Source organism: Larus michahellis, chromosome W (genome assembly GCF_964199755.1).
Source record: "Larus michahellis chromosome W, bLarMic1.1, whole genome shotgun sequence".
NCBI lineage: Eukaryota > Metazoa > Chordata > Aves > Charadriiformes > Laridae > Larus > Larus michahellis.
The window spans coordinates 16,058,639-16,081,630 of NC_133929.1; the positions used below are offsets into that span (position 1 = coordinate 16,058,639).

Below are 22,992 nucleotides of genomic sequence, written 5' to 3' on the forward strand. Positions count from 1 at the left end.
GTATGGGGAAACACAGCAGAAGAAGTTTTTGAGAAAGGGAGTAAAATAGTCCAAATCCTTCTAAAAGCTGGTTTTGCTATAAAGCGAAGTAAGGTCAAGGGAGCTGCGCAGGAGATCCAGTTTTTTGGGAATAAAATGGCAAGATGGACGCCGTCAGATCCCAATGGATGTGATCAACAAAATAGCAGCTATGTCTCCACCAACTAGTAAAAAGGAAACACAGGCTTTCTTAGGTATTGTGGGTTTTTGGAGAATGCATATCCCAGATTACAGTCTAATTGTGAGCCCTCTGTATCAAGTAACCTGGAAGAAGAATGATTTTAAATGGGGTCCTGAGCAACGACAAGCTTTTGAAGAAATCAAACAGGAAATAGTCCATGCAGTGGCCCTGGGGCCAGTCCGGGCAGGACAAGATGTTAAAAATGTGCTTTACACCGCAGCCGGGGAGAACGGCCCTACCTGGAGCCTCTGGCAGAAAGCACCAGGGGAGACTCGAGGTCGACCCCTAGGGTTTTGGAGTCGTGGATACAGAGGATCCGAAGCCCACTACACTCCAACAGAAAAAGAGATATTGGCAGCATATGAAGGGGTTCGAGCTGCTTCGGAAGTAGTTGGTACAGAAGCACAGCTCCTCTTAGCACCTCGACTGCCGGTGCTGGGCTGGATGTTCAAAGAAAGGGTCCCCACCACACATCATGCAACCGATGCTACATGGAGTAAGTGGATTGCACTGATCACGCAGCGAACTCGAATGGGAAACCCCAGTCGCCCAGGAATTCTGGAAGGGATCATGGACTGGCCAGAAGGCAAGGATTTCGGAATGTCACCAGAGGAGGAGGTGACGCGTGCAGAAGAGGCCCCACCATATAATAAACTGCCAGAAAATGAGAAGAAATATGCCCTGTTCACTGATGGGTCCTGCCGTATTGTGGGAAAGCATCGAAAGTGGAAGGCTGCTGTGTGGAGTCCTACACGACGAGTTGCAGAAGCCAGTGAGGGACAGGGTGAATCGAGCCAGTTTGCAGAGGTGAAGGCTATTCAGCTGTCTTTGGACATTGCTGAGTGAGAAAAATGGCCAGTACTTTATCTCTACACTGACTCATGGATGGTGGCAAATGCTCTGTGGGGGTGGTTACAGCAGTGGAAGCAGGGCAACTGGCAGCGCAGAGGCAAACCCATCTGGGCTGCTGACCTATGGCAATATATTGCTGCCCGGATAGAGAATCTGGTTGTGAAAGTACGCCATGTAGATGCCCACGTACCGAAGAATCGGGCCACGGAGGAACATCAGAACAACCAGCAGGTGGATCGAGCCGCTAGGATTGAAGTGGCTCAGGTGGATCTGGACTGGCAACATAAGGGTGAACTATTCGTAGCTCGGTGGGCCCATGACACCTCAGGCCATCAAGGGAGAGATGCGACATATAGATGGGCTCGTGACCGAGGGGTGGACTTGACCATGGACACTATTGCACAGGTCATCCATGAATGTGAGACATGCGCTGCGATCAAACAAGCCAAGAGGTTAAAGCCTCTTTGGTATGGAGGGCGATGGCTGAAATACAAATATGGGGAGGCCTGGCAGATTGATTATATCACACTGCCACAAACCCGTCAAGGCAAGCGCTATGTGCTCACAATGGTGGAAGCAACCACTGGATGGCTGGAAACATACCCTGTGCCCCATGCCACTGCCCGGAACACTATCCTGGGCCTTGAAAAGCAAGTCCTGTGGCGACATGGTACCCCAGAGAGAATTGAGTCGGACAACGGGACTCATTTCCGAAACAGCCTCATAGACACCTGGGCCAAAGAGCATGGTATCGAGTGGGTGTATCACATCCCCTATCACGCACCAGCCTCTGGGAAGATAGAACGATACAATGGACTGTTAAAAACTACACTGAGAGCAATGGGTGGTGGGACTTTCAAACACTGGGATACACATTTAGCAAAAGCTACCTGGCTAGTTAACACCAGGGGATCTAACAATCGGGCTCGCCCTGTCAATCAAAACTTCCACGTACTGTAGAAGGGGATAAAGTCCCCGTAGTGCACATGAAGAATATGCTAGGGAAGACAGTCTGGGTTAGTCCTGCCTCAGGCAAAGGCAAACCCATCCGTGGGATTGCTTTTGCCCAAGGACCTGGGTGCACTTGGTGGGTGATGCGGAAGGATGGGGAAGTCCGATGTGTACCTCATGGGGATCTGATTTTGGGTGAGAATAGCCAATGAATCAAATTGTGTGCTGTTAATTGCTAAGTAACACTGTCACTGTATGTCCTCATTGCTATAATTGCTATCAGTTGTACTACAAGTAAGGCACAGGGATGATGGGATAAGAACTGATCTCAGCAGCTGGCGCCCAGCAGTTTCCTCAAGATCTACATCTTCAGCCCACGGACTGCATGCATGAGCCACACCAGGTGCACCAGTCACAAGCTCCGAAAAATACAGCATGCAACAGACCAGCAGCACACAGCATCTCACCTGCCCTGAGAGACTGTTCTAACAGATGGAGCCCAAAGCCGTGGATTAAAAGAACTCAACGGACACTTTGGAGGGATGGCCCATAAACTAAGGGCATTATATGTGTGTGTATATATATATATATATATATATATAACAGGGGAAAGTGGTGGCAATTCATTGGAACCTGCTGGGCATGGCATAGATGGTATGGAATAAGGGGTGGATAATGTCCTGGTTCCGGTGGGGATAGGGTTAATTTTTCCTGGTATTCCATGCCATGTGAGCCATGCCCACCCTGAGCTGCCGGGGGAGGGGGCAGGAAGTTGCTGCTTAAAAGCGGGCTGGGCGGTCTGGCCGGCGAGCGGCGGGGAGCGGCAGTTCCGTAATCGCGTTTGTATATTCCCCTATCCGTGTTGTTGTTGTTGTTTGCCTGTTCCCTTTACTGTCCTGTTAAACTACCTTTGTCTCAACCCAAGAGTCTTGCCTTTTCTTACGATTCTTCCTGTGTTAGGAAGGCGCGAGCGAGCGGCACGTGGTTCTTTGTTGCCGTCTGAGGCTAAACCACGACAGAATACTATCTGCATCTAGCAATAACTCAGAAATAGCGGTACTAGTAGCATTGTTAAACTTATCCCTGGCAGCAAGAGAGTCCTTGTTATCAAGAATCCTTGGCAGCAAAAGAGTCCTTGTTAGCAAGAGCGCATGCGGACAACCTGGTCGTGCTGGTGCTGTGCTTTGATCTTCTTCCACAACAGGCCAAGATTCTCAAGCAGCTGGATAAGGTGTCTGTGAGTCCATTACAGGCTTATGTCATCCAAATGTTTTTCTTGCCAGCACCCAAGACTGAATAACAATTGTTGTGTTATATGTGTTTTCCAGCACCCAGGTGCGAGTCCCTTGAGTGTATTTACAGTCCTCCTCACTGATCTTCCATTGCTTTCCCATATTCCACCCCCTTGCTCAAGAGACCGCTTCTGCTGGGGTTCATTTTAGTCTCGCAGGGTATAACACAGAGCAATCTACTAAGGCATGCAATAACATAGACACATATAGGAAAAAACCAAAACCATATCTCTATGGTACTGCTTTGAATCAGGTGTCCTATTTCTCTTTTTCTGATGCTTTCTCGTAATGCTTATGGCATACTTTTGTGCGAACGTGGCACATTTCCCTTCTAATTGTTCCTGTTTGGTTTCTTTTTTTTTTTTTTCTTCCATCACTTACAACTGACATAAAAGTCTGCCTTTGCAACAAGAGCTCAGTTTCTCATTTTCCTACAGAGCATCCTATAGACTTTGTCTCAACTTCTTTTCCCAATCAACCATGATCTTATAGGCAAACAACAAACAACCAGCGATATGCCCTGCACGGGCGAGCCGTTCCCAAGACCGTAAACGTGTCGGCTCGTGAAAACTCCCCCAATATTTCAGGACTTCCATCGGTTCTACAGCCCATCCTGGTGTATCTACCTGGGACGCGCTCGCCTTACGTCTAAACACTGTGTATATACAAACTTCTTCACTTGATGGAGTGTCAGCCCTAGTTGCATACGAGAACAGCACCACACCGGGCAGAACACCTGCTCAAGTGGAGTCGTCTAATGACACTGCACACCAAAAATGAAACAGTAGCACACATGCTGATCAGCAGGTATAAGCTGGCGCCCACACACACTTACACAGCAGACATACAAAAACCAGCACTTCTATCTCAGGGAGACGACTGGGGAGGGGAGGGGGTGAGGTGGGCAATGGCAGGAGCAAACAGCTCCGGCTCTGTCCGTCTCTGCTGACATTCTGCCTCCTCCCTCGGCCTCAGGTGGAGCAGAGGGGCTCAGCAGGGGATCATCCCAGACCTTCGGACCTGGCCTGTTCGATCCCCCTCCCGTGGGTTGTAATGCTGCAAAAGCCCCGTCTGCCATGGCTCGCTCTGCCTTCATATCTTGTAAGGTCGATAACACCAACCACCATGTCATCACTAACGGTGATGCCTCTTTGTCTCCTTTACTTATCACTTCCCACAGTTTTTCCCCAACAGCCTCCCATATTTCTGGTTTAAAAGCTGTCTGGGGCTCTGGTGCGAATCCGTTCTCTCTGCACCAGGTTAACAACCTTCGGAGCATACGCTCATCGTATTTCACCCCTCTCTTAAAGAGGACATGCAGGAGAAGTCTTAATATAGCCCCTTCTTCTTTTGTTACTTGTTGCCCCATCTCCTGCCCAATTTAATCAGTTTGAGCAACAGTTTCGCTGGTGTTTCAATCCCTCTCTTAGAGAGGTTCCCAGCGAGTAGCGTGACCGCAGCTTCTGTTTCCATAGCTGCGCCTAAAGGGCTTACTCCCCGCTTTTCTAAAAAGCGTTTTAAAATTTTGAAAGCTACCTCTCTATCCATCGCGCGTTGTGTAGACCTTCTTAATTATCCGGTCACTTGCAGCCTTTCCCTTTGGTAGCCTTCACTCGGACGGCAAACCCCTTCTTTATTATCCTGGGTCCAAGCATGGATCAGACACGTCTTGTCACTGATCTTCTGCTCCCTGGTCGCTGCTACCAGTGCTTCTCCGAGCTCGCTGTCCGGTGGAGAACAAGGAGTGGGGTCCCTGTTCGGGCGCCACTTGCAACGAGCGAGGGAAACAAGCAGTCGACTCAATATGAGTGATAAAGCAAGCTTCAGCTTTATTACAGCTTCATCAGACTTTTATACTCTTATACTTAAATATGCCTATTTGTCTTACAACTATTGGCTGTGCACTAAAGATTACATTATTCATACTCCTCCTACATGCGGTTTCTTGGGTCCAGGTTTGTTCCTGTTCTCTCACAGTCTACTTTCTCAAAGTTGTTTATCTGACTTAAGCAAGGTCAGCACGGCCTTCAGCATCTTTCTTATCAGCGTGACTCGGAATTCGCCATGCAGGCAGGCATAGCTTACTTCTGACAATCCTGCATGGCGCCGCGCCCGTTCTCATATAGCCATTCCTCAACAATGATTGACTCAAATACATCTGAACTTGCTGAAATGAATCCAAAACCTACACCTCCACAAACTTTCAAGGGTGTACCTACTCAGCCACCCATTAGTCTAACTCCTTACACCTTCAACATTGGCCCTTATGCCATTAAACACACAGGTCAACAACAGATACTGTTTAATCCCACATATTCCCTCAAACGAGTAGAATTGTCAATGCAGATTAATATCTCTGCGATCAAACCCACCTGCTTACCATTCCTGAGTACATCTTATGCAGGATGGTCAGCATGGTTATGCAGACGAACTCTTGCCACTTCACAACGACTGAAGAGGGATGTGACTGGTATCTTAGGAACAGGCCTGGGAGTCTTAAATAGTATAGATGCTGAGATACTTGCCAACAAACTAGTCACAACCACTAGTGATCTAGACAAATTAAAACATCCTCTACAGTCCTCTCTATCAGCATTGGGAAACCACCAATGGCTTTTATCGAATATATTGCCTCAGTGGGAAGAAACAGGTGAAAAAGACCATCAGCTGATCACAGATGCACTTGGTACAACCCAAAACAATGTTTCCTTGGCCCTTAGTTGTATCCAAGCCCAACTGTGGATGCAATCTATGACAGCCGCAATCATAAGGGAAGGTGAAGAAGGCACCTTGCCCACCGAAATTCAAAAAGTAATATGGGATAATGCAATTGAGTTTGAGAAAAAATTTCAATCCTGGTGGTATCTGGTTAATTTCACCTATGATCCCACTGAGAGCAAAGCCACAGCTTTTGTCTTAACAATACGCGATGCCTCAGTATACACCATATACCCAATCATTGCGCTGGGGTTGAATCACCATGGAGCCATACTCCATCCAGTAGAGCATAGAGTGTGGGCACAACAAAATGAGAATAAATGGCAAACTGTTGATGTTGACGCATGCATTTCACGAGATCAACAAGGATTCATTTGTGAGAGTAATACCCTCAAAGCACAAGACATTTGTCTTGACACCAACCAGAATGTTTGTCACTTTGAGATACATCCCGATGAAACCCCATAAACTGTGCTTGTATATATTGGGAAAGGGTGCGTTTGCATGAGGTCCCCCTGTACTTTTGTATTCGTAGATGACATAGCAGTAGATATAAGTAATAACTCAAATCTTTGTGTTTGTAACTTTACTAACATTATCGGATGTGACTTCAGTTATTCAGCTCCTGTTACGTCTTTTCAATTGCTACAATCTAATTACACATTGATTCGAGATTTGCTGCCTACCCCTATCGGAATGAATCTCTCACTAGTGAAGAAGTTGCTACAACACGAAGACTTGAAGCGACTGTTGAAAGAGGCCCAAGAAAATGGACAAAGAACTCTGATTACTGTCCATTATGATGTTGAAGAAATACACCATGTACTGGAAACAGTCAAGAGAGATGGGGGACATGAATGATGGGACACTCTTTTTGGATGGTCACCAACAGCTACAGGACTTTTTAACAAGATGCTCCATCCTGTTGTTGTTTTACTAGTACTCACTGTATTGTGCTTTGCTTTGACAATTGTTTTGTATGTTAGACTTTGGATTATGATGAAAAGTTTAACTCGCTTAATCACCCCACAAGATGTATTTGCACTTGATATCCCTCGCCAAAAGAGGACATGTGATATTCCCCATCAGTATTGAGTATCGTGGAGCTTGAGTGACTGTAGTCACGGGGTGGATTATGTGGAATAATTACTAAATTGGCCAAGAATACAAAAATACAGCATTGTTCACACATTAAGGAAAGTCATAAAATCAAGAGGCTTCTGAGGTAGAATACAGCTGCAGCTGGCACGCGAAGAATGCAACATCTGTGATTCCCTGTACAAGGTTGTTTGCGAAACTACATGAGGGATGGAACGGAACACGCTTGTTCCGTGGCCTTCCCTTGTGACGAATAGCAGATATGGGGATGAGATGGTACTACGGAACATATAAGCTGCCTACACGCTACCCGAGCCAACATTTCGTCAAATATTGATGAAATGCTGTCCTTTGTGCAAACTTTGCTCACTACAATGTACCAAAACACACCTCCATCCCGGAGACTATCCGCCCCCGAGGTACGAACACTCCTCCTTGAATACATTAATCATAATAAAAGTACGTATGACTAAAGTCACTCAAACTCCACTTTGAAGATAAAAAAATAGTATAAAAATAGCCCAAGAGAGAGGGGATGCCAGGGAAGACACCATCGCGAAGAACTCCATCGCCGATTTCCGGGATCAGTCGACAGGCTGAGCCTTTCTTCCCCCCCGCCATAGGGACGCCTTTGGGTAAGACTTCGATCACACCGAGTGCTTTCTCGGGGACTTAGAAATTTCTCTAGAGACTCTCTACCCTACATTTATAGCCAATAAATTGTTTATAATTTTGTCGCGCGTTTTGTATATGTAACAATACTTTCATTTGCACGTGCTTTGCAGACAGTGTATTTATCACCGGCAATCCTAAAGAACCTGAATATCTGTTGTTTAAATAAACTGCACTTTTTTAAGTAGCTAGTTGTTTTGCTTTCTCACTGAACGCGACCAAAGACTCGAGAGAGGCCGTGCTAGTTCATGAGCATGACTAGACTGAAGATGTAGGAATGTATCTGAGAGAAAATGGTCATGTGAGCCAGCCTCCCTACTATGAGAGATTAAATTAAGAGCAAAATAGGTGGTAGAAGACAGAATTAATACATGGGAAAAACGCGACTGAGAAGGCAGAAAACATGTTGTGCTAATGACTAAGTAATTTACGATGCGAATTCTTGTAACCAATCTGATGTGTGAACAAACTGCATGGACAGCGCGTGGACAGTGTAACTAGCTAATCAGAAATAAGCGATTTGCATGTACAGCTACAATGCAGGGTATAAAAGAGGATGATCTGTGCTTAATAAACGGCTTCTGTTGATTCACATTGGATTATCTGGAGTCCAGTTATTTCTCCTCATGAATGTGCAGTCCACTATTAGTGTATCCAAATCGTAATAGTTTAATACATATTAAACGTGACTGGACTGATAGTGCTGAATTGGGCATCACTCAGAATTTAAACCTAGCCGCACCTAGCCTCCCACCTCGGTGAGGAGTGTTAGAACGCAAGGGGGTTTATCTTCTGCCAAAACCGCATGGCCCCTTTTCACGCAACAATGTGGGCAACTGATACTGGCACGGGTTGGTTCCCTGGTTCAGCGGCAGTGTCTGCCACAGGGGTTGGAGTAGCTGCAGTGGCTGCCGGTCTGGTTTCCATCTCTTTCCCCTGAGGGTGCTGCATAATTCTGAGCAGTGCCTGGTAGATACTGGCCAGGGCCCAGCAGAGTGCGGTGAGTTGTGCCTCTCTAGAATAGCCACAGCATTTTCCCTTCAGAGATTCTACTACTCTGTCAGGGTCCTGTAATTGTTCAGGGGTGAAGTCCCAGACCATTGGAGGTGAGAAGTTCTCTAGGTACCTGCCCATGTTCTCCCACATGCCGTGCCACCCATGACTATCCAGCCTCGGGGCAGATCTCTGGGTGGTAGTCTTAAATAGCTGTTTAACCCTAAACAGGACGTGGAACACATTCAGCAGACATAACAATAGGACCAGGTTGGTTTGAGTATCCCAAGGATATTCAAAATTCTCAAAAGCTGTCATACCTGACCCGAAGGGGAAAAGGGAGGCAAAAGAGCTGGGGAAAGTGTCTCCCCCTGTTTCCCCCACAGACTGGGTGCGATTATTAATAAATTCTGAGAGACGGTGCCCAAGGTACGGACAGGACAGCAATACCAGATAAACACCCCAAAGTAACTGTCTAATAAGTGATGTTATCATATCATAAGCCGATGTCGCACAGGACAGTAAAATGATAATCCTCAGAGGTGATAAACAGCATTACAGGGAGTACCTAAGCCATATAGGAATTCACATAACACAGCCATGAGAACAAACCAAGCAACATGGTGACCAGTGCCTATTTGCCTAATAAAATAAATGCATACAACAAATTCGTTTTTCCCAGCTCTAGTTGGATTCTGTCGTTATCTCAACCCTTCGAGCCCCACATTGGGTGCTAAAAAGGACTGTCGTGGTTTAGCCTCAGACGGCAACAAGGAACCACGTACCGCTCGCTCGGGCCTTCCCAATACAGGAAGAATCCGAAGAAAAAAAGGCAAAACTCTTGGGCTGAGATAAAGGCAGTTTAACAGAACAGCAAAGGGAACAAGAAAACAACAACAATAACACGGACAGCGGAATATACAAACACGATTACGGAACCGCCACTCCCCACTGCTCCCCGATCGGACCCGGGATGCCCCAGCCCGCTCCAAGGGGCGACTTCCTGCTCCCTTCCCCGGCAGCTCAGGATGGGCACGGCTCACATGGCATGGAATACCAGGGAGAATAAAACATATCCCCACCGGAACCAGGACAAGGTGTTACAGCTGTGGACCCTATCCCCCCAAGTTTGCTACTGTAAATCACAATTCACTAAGTCATCCAAACTGCTAGCAAAGATTCTCCTGTCTCTTCTAGATAGGTGGATCCCATCTCCCTCCAATAGGCTGTATTCATTGAAGAATGTCCTGTGATCATAGAAGCCAAAGCCTTGGTGACGACACCAGCCACGAAGCCAGATGGTGATCTGCATGATGCATCGTCTTCTGTGACTTCTGCCTGGGCCCCAGCCGTGACTGGCAGGACAGAGGAGAAGATCACTTGGCCCTTTCACTTGAGCCCCCAGGGCTCTGAAGTCCTGCTTGGTCTTGCCCAGGTTTTGCTTTACCATGTCTTTAGTGCCCACGTGGAAAAGAAGCAGGGGATAGTAGTCTGTGCTTTTTACCAGTTGTGGCAGTTTCTCTGTGACATCCCAGATCTTGGCTCCTGGCAAGCATCAAACTTCCCTTGACTGTATATCAGGTCGACAGATGAGTGCCTCGGTGCCTCTCAGTAGAGTGTCACCCACTACTAGCCCTCACCACTTCCTTTTGCAGCTTTTAGTATGTGCTGCTGGTGCGGTTTCTCCCTGTGAATCTTGCTTGTTGGTTTTGTCCACTGACAAGGCTTCATATCTGTTGCTGGTTGGTACGTATGAGGAAGAGGAGTGAAGTGATATCCTGTTCCCACAGGTCACCAGAGACCATGGCACCTCCTTCTCCAAGGTGCTGTCTGTTTGCTGTTGACACTCTTTGTCTGATAGTCCTTGGAAGTCAGTGCCACAGGACCCTAATATTTCTTCTTGCAAAATCTCAAATAATACTCTGTCTATTTCTTGTTCCCCCTCCCTAATACAGCATAGTCTGCTTACTTCCACCTGCAGCTCCTCCACCTGCTGCCTGAGTGACTCCACCAGAGCACACCTTGCACAGGTGGAGCTTCCACCCTCCTCCACACAGGAGTGTGGGGTACAGACTTTACAGCCCTCTACCTGGACAGCAGCTTCCCTGATAGGAAGCTCCGTCTGGGTGGCCACCTCTACTCTTCCCAGGCTAGCCTGGCTAGGTAGCCAATTCCTGTCTGCTGCAGAGCACAGCCCTCACCTGGTCTTTACCACCACACTTCTGACAATCTCAAAGCACTGCCTAATAAGCCCTTCTAATGCCCTGGAGACCTCAAGTTGCTGGGTAGGCTTGCACAGCCACCAGCTAGCTAGGGTGACCATTGGGGCTGCGGCCTAAGCCTGCAGGTGAGCAGAGTAGGCAGCATCCTGACAAATGGTAGAGTGTGCTGCCCTTATGCGCCCTTCTGCGTGAACTGCTGTGCAAACTGCGGCACTGCTCCTCTCAGCCACTGCTCCCTGTTCACACAACCTTGTTGCAATGCTCCTGGTCGATGGTGCTCTCCAGGGCCTGGTTATATGTGGATTTCTGTGGTTTGAACTAGCTGCAGAGATTCATTCTTCATTGGTTCAGGTGACTCTTGCTGTACTACCTTTGACATATGGCAGCCACAGCAGTGGTGACAGCATCATATAACATGGGCATCATACAGAAATGGCATCATACAACTCAAGTCATGGGTTATTTTCACCCAGGATTAAATCTCTTTGAGGTACACATCGGACTTTCCCATCCTTCCGCATTACCCACCAAGTACACCCAGGTCCTTGAGCAAAAGCAATCCTACAAATAGGTTTGCTTTTTCCCAAGGAAGGAATAACTCTTAAAAGCCAACATCAGCAGATTGCAAAGACAGACTCTCAAACAACAGAAAAGTACTGTAACCCAAGGGGTTGTTGACCTAGCATGGGACATTGGCTTAAAACAATGAAGATGAACACACATTGCTGACCATACATCAACACCACTTGCATGGGACAAGCATGTACTGATTACGTGAAGAATTGTTACTGATTAGCCCATCCCTTAACATGGGTGATTTTATTGGTCTACACAGCTGCCTTCCTCAGTATCAAGGTCCCCAACATTAGGCTGGGGCACCACATGCACATTGCTTTAAGAAAAAAGTCCTCTGTAATTCTATACTTAGACTGTCCATACTATGTCTATACTTAGACGGCTCTGGCAGGGGGGTTGGACTAGATGATCTCCAGAGGTCCCTTCCAACCCCTGCCGCTCTGTGATTCTGTGAGATGCTCCCCCCCAACCTCTCATACACGGAGAGGAGGAGCAGAGATAAAGAGATTTATAAGTTTGAAAGGAACTAAACTACTTCAATGAAATATTAATAATAAAATAAAAAGGAAAATAATGAAATAGATACATTATATAGAAAACCGCATCAAGCTCCCAGGATGACGTCACCAGCAGGCACTGGGGAAGTCCCAGACCGGACTCAGCAATGGGTGGGAACTGGATTCCAGAGATAGAGTCAGGAACCCACGGATCGGGATCAAAGGCAGATGAACAGACAGGGTCCTCCTCAGATGCCAGCCATTGAAGAAAGAGAGACCCTGACCCTATGATCCCTCAGCTTTTATACTGAGCATGGGGCAGATGGGATGGAATACCCCTGTTGGTCAGTTTGGGGTCACCTGTCCTGTCTGCTCCTCCCTGCAGGTGGGACCCCTCTACACTTTTCCGTTTCCGACCCTCCAACGGGGCAAATAACTAAATTAGCTGACCTTGGTTGTTATAGCAATAAGTATAAGCAAGAGTCTCTCTGCATGCCATTCCTTGGCACAAACTGTAAACATAGGTCTTATCACTTTGAGAACGAACAGTTTTTTGCACAATATGCTGTTAATTTCAGAGAGTTAGAAGAGGCCTAGCTAAGAAGTAAAATTACTGAACAGAAAGTTGGTTCTGTTATACCTCAAACCAGGACATTCCACCCCTTAATTCCGTACCATTTGCATCATGCTCAGATCACTAATACTTTTATCCATCAAATCTATATATACATATATATATAGAAATAGATACATGCAGGTTACTTCAGTTATGAAGTCCACTAAACCCATTAGTTCATAACTGTAGGACTTCATCTCTCATAGCAGATTCTCGGTATAGGAAAGATGAAAGAAATTCTCAGGAATGAATGAAATCCATTGTGGTCCATGCCCATGGGTAGTATGTCCATCTCGAAGAGCTTTGCTGGATGCCACTTGATGAAGCTGGTTCAGGTTTCATCACCACTATGTTATCCTGACAACCACATAATGAACACTGTTAGTATCATATAACAATTAATATCATACAACTCAGAATTAAGTATTCTCACCCAGGGTAAAATTTCCTTGGGATACACATTGAACTTCTCCATTCTCCAGCATCACCCACCAAGTACATCCACATCCTTGAGCAAAAACAATCCCATGAATGGGTTTGCCTTTGCCTGAGGCAGGAAAAACCCAAATGGTTTTCCCCAGCATATTCCTGTCATGCACCACAGGGACTTTATCCCCTTCTACTGTATGTAAAAGGTCTGATTGAGCAGGACCAGCTCAATTGATGGAGCCCCTGGTGTTAACTAACCAGGTAGCTTGTGCTAAATGCTTGTCCCAATTATTAAACATTTCACCACCCATTGCTTTCAGGGTGGTTATTAACAATCCATTGTATCGCTCAGTTTTCCCAGAAGCTGGTGCATGATAGGGGATAGGATAGACCCACTCAATGCCATGTTCTTTGGCCCAATTACTTACAAGATTGTTTTTGAAATGAGTCCCATCGTCTGACTCAATTCTTCCTGGAGTACCACATCGCCACAAGACTTGCCTTTCAAGGCCCTGGATGGTATTCTGGGCAGTGGCATGGGGTACAGCATAGGTTTCCAACCATCCGGTGCTTCCTTCCACTATTGTGAGTACATAGCGCTTACCCTAGCGGGTTTGAGGGAGTGTGATGTAGTCAATTTGTCAAGCCTCCCCATACATCTATTTCAGCCATTGTTCCCCATACCACAAAGGTTTTAACCCTTTAGCTTGCTTGATTTTGGCACATGTTTCACAGTCGTGGATAACCTGCACAATAGCATCCATGGTTAAATCCACCCCTCGGTCACGGGCCCATTTATACGTTGCATCCCTTCCTTGATGACCTGAAGTGTCATGGGCCCACTGAGCTAAAAACAGTTCACTTTTATGCTCCCAGTCCAAATCTGTCTGGAAAATCTTAGCAACCTGGTCCACTTGCTGATTGTTTTGAGGTTCCTCAGTGGCTCGACTCATGGGTACGTGGGCATCTACACGGCGTACTTTCACGACTAGTTTTCAAAGAATCACAGAATGGTTCGGGTTGGAAGGGACCTTAAAGATCATCTAGTTCCAAACCCCCTGCCATGGGCAGGGACACCTCCCACTAGACCAGGCTGCTCAAAGCCTCATCCAGCCTGGCCTTGAACACCTCCAGGGATGGGGCATCCACAACTTCCCTGGGCAACCTGTTCCAGTGCCTCACCACCCTTACCATAAAGAATTTCTTCCTAATATCCAGTCTAAATCTACCCTATTCCAGTTTGAGGCCGTTACCCCGTGTCCTATCATTACACTCCCTGATAAAGAGTCCTTCCCCGTCCTTCCTGTAGGCCCCCTTCAGGTACTGGAAGGCTGCTATAAGGTCTCCCCAGAGCCTTCTCTTCTCCAGGCTGAACAACCCCAACTCTCTCAGCCTGTCTTCATAGGAGAGGTGCTACAGGCCTCTCATCACCTTCGTGGTCCTCCGCTGGACCCGTTCCAACAGGTCCATGTCCTTCTTGTGCTGAGGACTCCAGAGCTGGACACAGTACTCCAGGTGGGGTCTCACCAGAGCAGAGCAGAGGGGCAGAGTCACCTCCCTCGACCTGCTGGCCACGCTTCTCCCGATGCAGCCCAGGATGCAGTTGGCTTTCTGGGCTGCAAGTGTGCATTGCCTGCTCATGTTGAGCTTCTCATCCACCAGCACCCCCAAGTCCTTCTCCTCAGGGCTGCTCTCAAGCCATTCTCTGCGCAGCCTGTATTTGTGCCTGGGATTGCCATGACTCAGGAGAAGGACCTTGCACTTGGCCTTGTTGACCTTCATGAGTTCTGCACAGGCCCACCTCTCAAGCCTGTCAAGGTCCCTCTGGATGGCATCCCTCCCCTCCAGCGTGTCGACCGCAACACACAGCTTGGTGTCATCGGCAAACTTGCTGAGGGTGCACTCAATCCCACTGTCCATGTCGCTGACAAAGATGGTCCCAGTACTGACCCCTGAGGAACACCACTCATCACTGATTTCCACGTGGACATTGAGCCATGGACTGCAACTCTCTGAGTGTGGCCATCTAGCCAGTTCCTTATCAACCAAGTGGTCCATCCATCAAATCCATGCTTTTCCAATTTAGAGACCAGGATGTCGTGCGGGACAGTGTCAAATGCTTTGCATAAGTCCAGGTAAATGACCTCTGTTGCTCTCCCCTTATCTACCAATGCTGTAGCACCATCGTAGAAGGCCACTAGATTTGTCAGGCATGACTTGCCCTTGGTGAAGCCATGTTGGCTGTCACCAATCACCTCCTCATTTTCCATGTGCCTTAGCAGAGATTCCAGGAGGATCTGCTCCATGATCTTGCCAGGAACAGAGGTGAGACTGACCGGTCTGTAGTCCCCTGGGTCTTCCTTTTTTCCCTTTTTGAAAATGGGCATTATGTTTCCCCTTTTCCAGTCAGCGGGAACTTCACCAGACTGCCGTGACTTCTCAAATATAATGGAAAGCAGCTTGGCGACTTCATCTGCCAGCTCCCTCAAGACCCATGGATGGATTTCGTCAGGTCCCATGGACTTATGCACCTTCAAGTTCCTCAGATGGTCCCGAACCTGATCTTCTCCTACAGTGGGTGGTTCTTCATTCTCATAGCCCCTGTTTTTGCATCCTGCAACTTGGGTGGTGTGGTTGGAGCCCTTCCTGGTGAAGACCGAGGTGAAAAAGTCATTCAGTACCTCAGCCTTCTCCATATCCCGAGTGACCAGGTCTCCTCTCTCCTTCCAGAGAGGGCCCACATCTTCCCTAGTCTTGCCTTTACCCCGACGTACTTATAGAAGTTTTTCTTGTTGTCCTTGATGCCCCTAGCCAGATTTAATTCTATCTGGGCTTGAGCTTGCCTAATCTGGTTCCTGGTCACTCAGACAGTTTCTCTGTATTCCACCCAGTCAACCCGTCCTTGCTTCCACCCTCTGCAGGCCTCCTTTTTGCTTTTGAGCTTGTCCAGGAGCTCTTTGTTAATCCACACAGGCCTCCTGGCATTTTTGCCTGACATCTTCTTTCTTGGGATGCACTGCTCCTAAGCTTGGAGGAGGTGATCCTTGAATACTAACCAGCTCTCTTGGGCCCCTCATCCCTCCAATACTTTTTCCCATGTTACCCTGCCAAGCAGATCCCTCAAGAGGCCAAAGTCTGCTCTCCTGAAGTCCACGGTAGTAAGCTTGCTGTGGCTTCCTAGCCGGTCAGCACTATCTTGCCATAATTCAGCAGCCCAGATGGGTTTACCTTTGCACTGCCAGTTGCCCTGCTTCCACTGCTTTAACCATCCCCACAGAGCATTTGCCACCATCCATGAGTCAGTGTAGAGATAAAGGACTGGCCATTTTTCTCGCTCAGCAATGTCCAAAGCCAGCTGAATAGCCTTCACCTCTGCAAACTGGCTCAATTCACCCTGTCCCTCACTGGCTTCTGCAACTTGTCGTGTAGGACTCCACACAGCAGCCTTCCACTTTCGATGCTTTCCCACAATCCGGCAGGACCCATCAGTGAACAGGGCATATTTCTTCTCATTTCCTGGCAGTTTATTATATGGTGGGGCCTCTTCCGCACATGTCACCTCCTCTGGTGACATTCCGAAATCCTTGCCTTCGGGCCATGCCATAGAAATCATAGAACCCTAGGGTTGGAATGGTAGGGTTGGAAGGGACCTCTGGAGATCATCTAATCCAACACCCCTGCCAGAGCAGGGTCACCTAGAGCAGGTTGCACAGGAACATGTCCAGGGAGTCTCTGAATGCCTCCAGAGAAGGAGACTCCACCACCTCTCTGGGCAGCCTGTTCCAGTGCTCTGCCACCCTCAAAGTAAAGAAGTTCCTCCTCATGTTTAGGTGGAACTTCCTATGCTCAAGTTTGTGCCCATTACCTCTTGTCCTGTCCCCGGGCACCACTGAAAAGAGCCTGGCCCCATCCTCCTGACACCCACCCTTTAAGTATTTATAAGTGGTGATAAGGTCCCCCCTCAGCTGTCTTTTTCCCAGACTGAAGAGACCCAAATCCCTCAGCCTTTCTTCATAAGAGAGGTGTTCCAGTCCCTTAATCATCTTGGTAGCTCTCTGCTGCACCCTCTCCAGCAGTTCCCTGTCCTTCTTGAACCGGGGAGCCCAGAACTGGATACAGTACTCCAGATGTGGCCTCACCAGGGCAGAGTAGAGGGGGAGGATGACCTCCCTCGACCTGCTGGCCACCCTCCTCTTGATACACCCCAGGATGCCCTTGGCCTTCTTGGCCACAAGGGCACATTGCTGGCTCATGGTCATCCTGGTGTCCACCAGGACTCCCAGGTCTCTTTCCACAGGGCTGCTCTCCAGCAGGTCGGCCCCCAACCTGTACTGGTGCATGGGGTTATTCCTCCCCAGGTGCAGCACCCTACACTTGCCCTTGTTGAATTTCATAAGGTTCCTCTCTTTGCCAAGATCTCCAGCCTGTCCAGGTCTCTCTGTATGGTGGCGCAGCCTTCTGGTGTGTCACCCACCCCTCCCAGCTTTGTGTTATCAGCAAACTTGCTGAGGGTGCACTCTATCCCTTCCTCCAGGTCATTGATGAATATATTGAACAGCACTGGGCCCAGTACTGACCCCTGGGGAACACCACTTGTCACTGACCTCCAACTAGACTCTGTGCCCCTAATCACGATCCTCTGAGCTCTATCTTTCAACCAGTTTTCAATCCACCCCACTGTCCATTCATCTAGCCCACTCTTCCTAAGCTTCCCTATGAGGATGCTGTGGGAGACCATGTTGAAAGCCTTGCTGAAGTCAAGGTAGACCACATCCACCGCCCTCCCCTCATCTATCCATCCAGTCATGCCATCATAGAAGGCTATCAGATTAGTCAGACATGATTTCCCCTTGGTGAATCCATGTTGAGTACTTCTGATAGCTTTCTTTTCCTCCACATGCCTTGAGATGAGGCCCAGAACGAGCTGTTCCATCACCTTTCCAGGGATGCAGGTGAGGCTGACTGGCCTGTAGTTTCCTGGGTCTTCTTTCTCGCCCTTTTTGAAGGCTGGAGTGACATTGGCTTTCCTCCAGTCCTCAGGCACCTCCCCTGTTCTCCAGGACCTTTCAAAGATGATGGAGAGTGGCCCAGCAATGACCTCTGCCAGGTCCCTCAGCACTCTCAGGTGCATCCCATCGGGACCCATGGACTTGTGGATATCCAGTTTACTCGATCTCTAACTGATCCTCCTTAACCAAGGGGAAGTCTTCTTTCATCCAGACTTTCCCTGTTACTTTCTCCAAAGTCTGGGACTCCTGAGGGCTGGGCCGAGCAGTAAAGACTCAAGCAAAGAAGGCCTTCAGTAACTCCGCCTTCTCGGCATCCTCCGTCATCATGGCTCCTGTCTCATTCAACAGCAGGCCCACATTTTCTCTAGTTTTCATTTTGCCTCCAATATACTTGAAGAAGCCCTTCCTGTTGACCTTGACATCCCTTGCCAGGTTTAATTCCAAGGAGGCCTTGGCTTTCCTCATTTCATCCCTGCATACTCTGAAGGCATTCTTGTAATCTTCCCAAGTGGTCAGTCCATTCTTCCACTTGCTGTAAGCTTCCTTCTTCCACTTGAGCTTTTCCAGAAGCTCCCTGCTCAACCATGCAGGTCTCCTGTGTCCCTTGCCCGATTTCTTGCTCCTAGGGATGCACCCATCCTGAGCTTGGAAAAAGTGGTATTTGAATACCAACCAGCTCTCTTGAGCCCTCCTACCTTCCAGAGCCCCAGCCCGTGGGATCTCTCCAAGCAGTTTCTTGAAGAGGTCAAAGTTAGCCCTCCTGAAGTCCAAGGCTGCAATCCTACTTGTTGTTTTGTGCATACTGCCCACGATCCTGAACTCTATTTTTTCATGATCACTACAACCTAGGGTGCCCCCAACCTTAATATCCTCCACCAGTCCCTCTGTGTTTGTCAGTACCAGGTCCAGGAGTGCTCCTCTCCTTGTTGGCTCCTGCACCACCTGAGTCAAAAAGTTATCATCAATGCACTGGAGGAGCCTCCTGGACTGTACATGCCTGGCTGAGTAGCCTTCCCAGCAGATATCAGGGTGGTTGAAGTCCCCCATGAGAACCAAGGCCTGTGATTGGGAGGCCACTTTCAGCTGTGTGTAGAAGGCCTCATCAGCTTCCCCATCCTGATCAGGTGGCCTGTAATAAACACCCACAACAGTGTCCCTCATATTTGCCTGCCCCTTGATCCTTACCCACAAGCTCTCAGCTCTCTCTTCATCCACCCCCAGGGAGAGCTCAATACATTCCAGGTGCTCTCTCACATAAAGAGCAACTCCACCACCTTGCCTGGTTGGTCTGTCTTTCCTGAAAAGGACATAGCCATCCATGACAGCATTCCAGTCATGTGAGCTATCCCACCACATCTCAGTAATTGCAATGAGATCATGGCCCTGCGACCTCACACAGATCTCCAGCTCTTCCTGCTTATTCCCCATGCTGCGTGCACTGGTGTATAAGCATTTCAGAGAGGGAGTTGTGTGTGTAGTTTTCACCCTTGAGGGGTGGTAGGCCTTCTGGTTCTCAAAAATACTGGCACACTCCCCTACAAGTGCTGAGCTACTACACCCAGGCACCTCACTGGCAAGCCCAGTACCATCCCCACCCCCCTTCAAATCTAGTTTAAAGCTCTCTCAATGAGCCCTGATAACTCTTGTCCTAGAACCCTTTTCCCCCTGCAAGATAAGCTATTCCCACCTATTACCAGCAGGCCTGGTGTCTTGTAAATAAGGCCATGGTCAAAGAACCCAAAGTCCTGCTGGTAGCACCAGGCTCGGAGCCAGGCATTGATCTGCTGGCTCCTCCTATTTACCCCCTCATCATTCCCCACAACTGGAGGGATAGAGGAGAACACTACTTGTGCTCCCGATCCCTTGACCAGTCATCCCAGGGGCCTGAAATCTCTCTTCATTGCCCTCGGACTTCTTCTCACTACTTCATCACTGCCTACCTGAAAGATCAAAAGGGGGTAATAATCTGGGGACTGTACTAGGGAAGGAAGCTTCCTCTTCACATCCTTGACCTGAGCCCCAGGGAGGCAGCAGACCTCCCTATGTAGCAGGTCTGGTCTGCATATCGGGCCTTCCGCTCCTTTTAGTAGCAAGTCGCCTATGACAATGACCCATCTTTTGTTCTTTACCGCAGAGGTTTTGATGCAGGGGGGTGGTCTGAGTAGACCTCAATGACACCTCCAATGCCACTCGACCCCATCCCCTGATTAAAAAAAAAAGATTTGAAAGAATTGTGTTTGAAGCCTCACCTTAAAGAAAACCTACCTAGCTTAACTGTACTACTTGCTATATCAGCATCATAGAACACCTTTCATTTTTCAGAACAAGGAACATTCCTTTCAGGATATATTTATATCTTTGGTCAGAGGCTTGCCAAGCTTGTGAAGAGGGCTTTAAACTAGAGTTGCCAGGGGAGGGGAACCTCGATCCATACCCTTCCTACCAGTTTGATGCCAATACCAGTAATAGACGCCCAAAATCTGAAGAAGGGTCGCAGGTCAACAGAAGAGCACCTGGAGTGCAGCACAAAAGAATACTAGCCACTCCAGCCAGGAAGATAGCTTCATCGGGGGCCAAACTTAAATGCCTTTATGCAAACACACATAGCACGGGGAACAAACAAGAGGAGTTAGAGCTGTGCACACACCTCCAGGGCTATGATCTTATTGGCATCATGGAGACACGGTGGGATGACTCCTATGACTGGAGTACTGGAATGGAAAGACACAGGCTCTTCAGGAAGGACAGGCTGGAGAGATGAGGAGGGGGTGTTGCCCTCTATGTCAATGACCAGCTGGAGTGCATGGAGCTCCACCTGGGGATGGCTGCGGAGCCAACAGAGAGCTTATGGTTCAGAATTAGAAGGAGGGCAGGGACAAGTGATGTTACCGTGAGGGTCTGCTACAGCCCACATGACCTGGAAGACCTAGTTGATGAGGCCCTCTATAGACAGATAGGAGCAGCCTCACATTCACAAGCCCTGGTCCTCATGGGGGACTTCAACCACCCCAATATCTGTTGGAGGGACACCACAGCAGGGCACAAGAAATCCAGGAGGTTCCTGAAATGCATTGATGATAACTTCCTTCTCCAAATGATGGAGGAGCCAACAAGGAGAGGAGCTATGCTGGACCTTGCACTTACCAACAAGGAGGGGCTCAAGGGCAGTCTTGCCTACAGTGATCATGAAATGGTAGAATTCAAGAACCTTAGGGCAGTGAGAAGGGCGCACAGTAAGCTCACTACCCTGGACTTCAGGAGAGCAGACTTTGGCCTTTTGAGGAATCTGCTTGGTAGAATACCATGGGATAAAGCACTGGAGGGAAGAGGGGCCCAAGAAAGCTGGCTAATATTCAAGGACCACCTTCTCCAAGCTCAGGAGCAATGCATCCCAACAAAGAGGAAGTCAGGCAAAAACGCCAGGAGGCCTGCATGGATGAACAAGGAGCTCCTGGACAATCTCAAACACAAAAAGGAAACCTACAGAGGGTGGAAGCAAGGACAGGTAGCCTGTGAGGAATACAAATAAATTGTCCAAGCAGCCAGGGATCAGGTTAGGAAAGCTAAAGCCCTGACGGAATTAAATGTGGCCAGGGACATCAAGGGCAACAAGAAAAGCTTCTATAAGGATGTTGGTGATAAAAAGAAGACTAGGGAAGATGTGGGCCCTCTCCAAATGGAAGCAGGAGACCTGGTCACCCTGCATATGGAGAAGGCTGAGGTACTTGACAACTTTTTTGCCTCACTCTTCACCAGCAAGAGCTCTAGCCACACTGCCAAAGTCACAGAAGGCAAAGGCATGGACTGGGAGAATGAGATACCACCCACTGTAGGAGAAGACCAGGTTCAAGACCAGCTGAGGAACCTGAAGGTGCACAAGTCCATGGGACATGAAAAGATGCATCTGCAGGTCCTGAGGGAACTGGAGAATGAAGTTGCCAAACCACTACCTATCATATTTGAGAAGTCGTGGCAGTACGGTGAAGTTTCCACTGACTAGAAAAGGGGAAACATCACACCCATTTTTAAAAAAAGGGAAAAAAGGATGAATTGGGGAACAACAGGCCAGTCAGTCTCACTTCTGTGCCTGGCAAGATCATGGAGCAGATCCTCCTGGAAACCATGTCTCCTGGTTCTGGCGGGGACAGGGTTAATTCTCCCCAGGCTCACAGGTATTCCATGCCATGTGAGCCATGCCCACCCTGAGCTGCGGGGGGGGGGGGGGCGCAGCTTGGAGCGGGCTAGGGCCTCCCATTCCGTAATCATGTTTGTATATTCCTCTATTCACGTTATTGTTGTTGTTTTTCTTGTTCCCTTGGCTGTTCTGTTAAACTGCCTTTGTCTCAACCCAAGAGTCTTGCCTTTTTCTTCTGATTCTTCCCGTATTGGGAAGGCCCGAGTGAGCAGCACGTGGTTCTTTGTTGCCGTCTGAGGCTAAACCACGACAGTGCTTTTTGGCACCCAACGTGGGGCTCGAAGGGTTGAGATAACGACAGAATCCAACTAGAGCTGGGAAAAACGAATTTGTTGTATGCATTTATTGTATTAGGCAAATAGGCACTGGTCACCATGTTGCTTGGTTTGTTCTCATGGCTGTGTTATGTGAATTCCTATATGGCTTATGTACTCCCTGCAACGATTTTTGTTACTTCTGGGAGAGGGATGAGGATTATCATTTTACTGTCCTGTCTGATATTGGCTTATGATACGATAACATCACTTGTTAGACAGTTACTTTGGGGCTTTTATGTGGTATTGCTGTCCTGTCCGTACCTTGGGCACCGTCTCTCAGAATTTATTAATAATTACACCCAGTCTGTGGGGGAAACAGGGGGGGACACTTTCCC

The 22,992-nt window shown here is 48.3% G+C and overlaps 1 pseudogene; it reads right to left on the reverse strand.

Annotated features, from left to right (window-relative positions):
* LOC141735668 (importin-11-like) overlaps positions 1 to 22,992 on the reverse strand; it is a 195,802-nt pseudogene that overhangs the window by 22,893 nt on the left and 149,917 nt on the right.